Source organism: Oryza glaberrima, chromosome 9 (genome assembly GCF_000147395.1).
Source record: "Oryza glaberrima chromosome 9, OglaRS2, whole genome shotgun sequence".
In the NCBI taxonomy this organism is placed as follows: domain Eukaryota; kingdom Viridiplantae; phylum Streptophyta; class Magnoliopsida; order Poales; family Poaceae; genus Oryza; species Oryza glaberrima.
In genome coordinates, this window is record NC_068334.1 from 4,877,697 (window position 1) to 4,883,952 (window position 6,256).

A 6,256-nucleotide genomic window follows, 5' to 3' on the forward strand; every position below is an offset into this window, starting at 1 on the left:
ATGACTCCGCTTTGTTGGCCTCGCGGGGCTCCAGCTGGCTCTTCACGGCCGGCCCCCGTTGCCCTGCTCTCCACAAACATCTCCTGATGATCACCGCTCATCCTTCCAAGTCCACACCAAACCGCCTACTCTCCCCACTGCTTAGGCTGCAGCGCCGTGTTTTCTCTAGTCAAGGCCGATTGGGACCGGGATAGGGATTGGACTGTGTGGCCAAGTGAGAATTCTATTTCCTTCTCACGGTATTTTGTTCTTTCTTATTTTCTAAATGCATTTTTTTAATTTGTTCTTTACTCGTGGTTAGGATAAGACCAAACGGTAGATTTGGTTTAAAAAGAAGGGTCAAACAAACAAACTTAGTAGAACGGATTATAAATTTGTAGTTAGCTTTTAAAATATGATCAAATGCACAACTATTTCATTAAAATATAATCACGTGGGATATGACCTAACTATTAGCAAAGCAACAAGCAGCCAAGCACCAAACTTTTTTTTAAAAAATAAAGCACCAAACTTTTTCCAAGGCATCGAGCAAAACAATCTTGGGTATCGATTAGCTTCAGAACAAATTCGAGACATAGTTCGCGCAGAAGTTCATCGGTTCATCCATGGTTGCAACAGTGGAGGTGACCAACGGCAGAAAGATGAGGAGAGAAAATTAAAAATATACTTTTTTTGTTTGAATTTACAAAAATATACTTGCATGGCGGGCATTTGCGAAAATATACTTCGTCCGCGAGTTGGGACAGCGGGAGCGGTACGGTAGCACGGCGTGGACATGCGGGAGCGGAAGCTGGCACGGTCGCGCGGAGCGGGGACGCGGGAGCGAACCGGTCCCGCACGGCGGTTGCGCGGAGGCGTGGCGGTACCGCGGCGCGGGAATGCGGGAGCGACGGGATGAGGGAGGGCCTCGTGACCGTGCCGCTCCCAATGCGCGGGATCGAGCCGGTGCCAGAGCGTGGAGGGACCCAACGGCGGTCGAGCGGGTTGGACGCGCGAGACGGCACGGTCACGCGTGTTCGGGGTGCGGGACCGGCAGCGCTCCTGCTGTTTCTCTGCGCAACGAAGCTACTCACTCCTCTTCCTCCTCCCACCTCCCTCCTACTTTCCACCTCTCCTCGCCATGGCGAATCCTTCAAACCTCCCATGGGTATAAAGTGTACCAACCATTTTTCGATCCCTCGCTATTCGCTCATGTCAGAGGCGATGTTCCGGTTCATGTCCAAGAATGGCGGTGATGGGTGCGGCGGCGGGGGAGGAGGAGGAGGGGTGGCGCTGGAGGTGACCGTCTTGTCGGCGGAGTTGCTGCGGCTGCCGCCACCGTCGTACTATTCGTTGATCCCAAGGCTGTTGCGGCCGTACGTGACGGTGTCGTCGGCGTGCAGCATGGACGTGGCGGCGGCGGCGAGCGGCGAGCACTCGTGGCACGACACGCTGGTCGTCCCCGTGGGCGCAGAGTTCCTTGAGAGCCGTGGCGGCGGCGGCGGCGTGCCGGCTCATTGGCGGCGCCACGCCGCTGGGCTGGTGCAGGATCCCCGCTGCCGACGTGCTCGACGGCCTCCGCCCGCCGCGCGCGCTTCTCCGGCTCAGCTACTCGCTCCGCTACCCGCGCACCAGTGGCCCCGCCCACGGCGTCGTGCACCTTGCCGTCCGCGTCCTCGGCGACCTCGTCCCGCCTCCGCGACCGCCGCAGCATGCCCCATCGTGGAATGGGGCAGTGGGTTTCTATTCCATCCCGCGCATGCCATATGATTCCAAAACTTACTATCACTTGTCAAAGCAAAGCTCTATCACTCGTCAAAGCAGAGCTGCTCGATCACTCTTCAAAGCAAAGCTGGTGGCATATTGCATGTGGGCAGCCAATCTCCGCGCGCAACCGCGTCCTCGGTGAGCGGGACCGAGCCGCTCCCGCACTTCCATTCAGCGAGACCGCCTCACCCGCGGGCCGCTCCCGCACGCCCGACGCGCGGAGCCGGCACGCCCCCGACGTGCTCTCGCACACTCGTTCCGCAGGAGTGGCACTCTCCCTCATCCGCCTCGCTCCCGCATTCCCGTGCCGCGGGACCGCCTCGCTTCCGCGCGGCCGCCATGCGGGACCGGATTTCTCCCACGTCCCCGCTCCGCGTGACCGTGCCAGCTTCCGCCCCTGCGCGCCCACACCGCGCTACCGTCGCGCTCCCGCTTAGCCGGTCTACGGACAAGGTATATTTTCGCAAACCTAATCCATGCAAGGATATTTTTGTAAATTGAAAGGAAAAAAAAGTATATTTTTAATTTTTTTTTCGAAAGATGAGATGGTCGTGATCAGCAAGGACGGGAAGCGTTCCGAGGTGACATAGGTGACATGGCACGCCAGTCGCAGCTGATGAAAGCGACAAGTAGAGGACGATTGCTCAGAGAACGGGATACCTCTCCCCCAACGTCGACGGCAACATCCTCGCCAAGGTCTTGGAGTACTGCAACATCCACGTGCGCCACCTCCGAGGCCGCTGGCTCCTCCTCCATGTCGATAAGCAAGTCAATGCAGTTTGTATCGAAAGTAACAAACCCGATATTATTAAAGCTATGTTTTGTATTGAGTGCATTGCTTGTTCTACAGTAATGTACAAATTCCAAATCACATGACGGAACTAACGTTAAACTTTTTGTGGTAAAAGAAAAAACGCAATTGACGCTGGTTGCAGTGCAGACACGCTATATCTATGAGTGAGTGCTTCAAAAACAAAACATGTTTCTGTCATCTGTCCTTGTACATCTGACGTCCGTCCTCTGTGTGCGTCCGGTAAGTGAATCCGTGGACACATGGACTCCGTTTTCCGCATGCTGTCATCCGCGTGACGCGAAGTCCCCTCAAAATGCATTCGTCCCGACATCCAATTCCAGCTAAAAAACCACGTTACTTTCCTATTTTAATAAATTTATACACCTAAAGTTTACACATCTAAAGTTTAGAAACCAAAAGTTTATATATCCGATTCAAATTTAAATTTGAATTCAAATACTTTTTTATATACAGTATTTCTATACATCTAAAGTTTTTATACCTAAAGTTTATAAGTCAAAAGTTTATATCCCCATTTCAAATTTAAATTTGAATTATATCTGATTCAAATTTGAATTTGAATTCAAATATTTTTTATATATAGTATTTCTATACATCTAAAGTTTATACACCTAAAGTTTATAGATCCAAAGTTTATAAGTCAAAAGTTTACATACCCGATTCAAATTTGAATTTGAATTTAAATTCAAATATTTTCTATAAATAATATTTCTATACATCTAAAGTTTATACACCTAAAGTTTATAGACCCAAAGTTTATAAGTCAAAAGTTTACATACCCGATTTAAATTTGAATTTGAATTCAAATTTTTTATTTATAGTATTTCTATACATAAATTTTTCTAACTTTTGTTTTTAAAAAAAATTTGTGTGGTGTACTGTAGTAGAAAGAGAAGAAGGGGAGGAGGAAGGGGGAGAAGAGAAAGGAGTATAGGGGAACGGGGGGGGGGGGGGGGGGCAAACCGATCGCTGGGCGATCGCCCTAGCGATCGCCCGCCCATTAGCCTCCCCCACTACATCCTCCCTTCTTTCCCATTTATCGCTTCCCGGCCCTTGCCTTTAATTAAGTACATGACATGCATACCACCTCCCCCTCTATTCTAATTGTACATGCATATCTATACTTCCTGTATATTGGTAACCATTAACAATCTATCTATCTATTATGTCAGGGTTACGGGAAAAGTATACCCTCTATCCTTCGATATACGTCACATATCGATATGGTATGTTTGCGCGTGTACGGACGCTCTCAACATAAGTTAAGGAAGTCCGTCATGGAATCTACAGATGGAAAGAGTCCTACCCGAATAGAACTGGGTCGTCATTGTATCGTGTCGGGTCCGATGTCTCTGAATCCTACTAGGAGACCAGTTGACCCGCGGTATAAAAGGGACCCCCCGGGAGGACGTAAGGCATCGAATCTCAGAGCCAATACATCCACCACAGCCTATGAAGCCGGAGCTTATAGGAGCCAAGTCGCCGGGTGATCTAGTCGAATCAACTCGATTACGATCTCATCGGTATTGTCGAGTTCCACTATTCCCTTTGTAATCTGTGGTTTCCGTCATATAATTCCATATCAACTGGATTAGGGCTATTACCTATCAAGGGGCCTGAACTAGTATAATCTTTGTTTTCTGCCTGCTTGATGTCGTATTACGTAGATCCTTGTACCAGCGTACCCCAATACCCTCTATATCCGGTCTACGGGTATCCCCCGTCGACAGTGGCATGACAGGTAGGGGGACTTGGTGCTCAAGGTTCTACTGCTATGATATCCAGGTTCGTCGACAACAGCGTCAACACCAACCTCAACCAAGGAGTTCCTATTTCAACAACACTGCTGTGGACTCAAATCGGCGAAATTGTCTTTCCGGTTTATACCACTATGCCGATCTCAGCTGGTCCGCCAATGACCGGAAACGAGAACGCAGTGGCTGCAACCCGGGGCGACTCCATGTCGAAGGATCCTCCCGCCGAAGCGGAGATCGGAACGTCGACGACATCCGAGCCCAAGAAGGATGCTAGTGCGGCCAAGCCTTGTCTTTCCGACAGGAATCACGAGCCGACGAGGATTGCTTCCGAGGTGACAAGGTCCTGGTGTCCTATCCACAAAACCAAGAACCACACCCTGCAAGCCTGCTGGGTCTTTCTCAACGTCCATGCTGAAATTCGTGTCTGTAAAGAGCGTGGAATTCAGCGTACCTCCCCAACTCGTGATGTCTATTGTCCTACTCACAAGACAAAGAATCATGACCTCTCGAGCTGCAAGGTCTTTCTCAGCGCCATGAGGGCGCCATCTCCTAAGGTCCAGCAGTCACACATCCCCACCAGGGATAAAGACAAGGAACAAGGAGCGACGCCAATTCCAGATCGATTTGTTGGGGTAATCGACATCGATCCCCACGAACCATCAGTCTTGCACCTCCTCGAAGACTATGGATCATCGAGAACGAGCACACCACGTGAGGTATTGGCTATCGACGATGTCGGCTCGTCAGCACGCACCAATGCGGAAGCGGATATCAAGTGACTACTCCGGCCCAGCACATCAGAGCCGTCAACGCAATACTGAGGGAAACCCCCTACGATCCCGTTCTGAACGACGATCTCGCACGTTGGACAGAACAACTACGGGAATCAGTGGGCAACCTTGATAATGCGTTCGAAGAGGCCGCTGCTGCAGCGCACCCGGAACAGCCACCAACTAGCGATGCTAATGGTGAAAACCCTGAACAACAGGAATCGCCTCATCGAGCCACCCCCCACCTCGCGGCACCGGCGATCTCCGCGATCACCTAAATGGCCGCCGAGAGGCGCGACGCACACGAGATAACGAGAACCGTTCCCGACATCGCGTCTCTTCACGGCGTCACAATAACGAAGAGCGAGGAGGCCATTCGAGCGAAGACCGAGACCGTGATAACCGCCACAATCGCCACGATCACGACGATCGCGAACGGCGGGTGCCGGGCGATACTGGTCAAGGACGTCGCCATAATGACGACGATAATGGAGATCGGCGCCGAGACAACAGCGGGAGATGACAACAGGATACTCGAGAACCCGGCCGACGTCCTCGTAATCGTACGCCAGAACCAAGCAACCCATCGTCATCGTCATCATCCTCGTCATCTTCATCATCAGATAGACATCCACGAAGGACGTATGATCGCCGACAACCCACCGCCCCCAACGCTGGGTGTAGAGCTTTCGGTCGTTCACTTCAGGATGTCCGATGGCCTGAGATATTCCGACCTGGAGCAATAGAGAAATACGATGGGAGCACCGACCCGGAAGAGTTCCTTCAGGTTTACTCCACGGTACTCTACGCTGCCGGAGCGGACGACAACGCGTTGGCGAATTACTTGCCAACCGCATTGAAAGGCTCTGCACGTTCATGGCTGATGCATCTCCCCCCTACTCGATCTCTTCGTGGGCAGACCTGTGGCAGCAATTCGTAGCCAACTTCCAAGGAACTTACAAGCGCCACGCGATCGAAGACGACCTACATGCGTTGACACAGAACCCGGGCGAATCCTTGAGGGATTATGTTCGGCGCTTTAATGAGTGCAGAAACACAATCCCCGAAATCACCGATGCTTCTATAATTCGCGCTTTCAAATCCGGTGTCAAAGATCGCTATACTACTCAGGAGTTGGCAACGAGGCGCATCACGACTACTCGGAGGTT

The 6,256-nt window shown here is 51.4% G+C and overlaps 1 pseudogene; it reads left to right on the plus strand.

The window, feature by feature from the left end:
- Positions 1 to 1,191: 1,191 nt before the first annotated feature.
- Positions 1,192 to 2,183, plus strand: LOC127784687 (uncharacterized; annotated as a pseudogene).
- Positions 2,184 to 6,256: the final 4,073 nt, after the last annotated feature.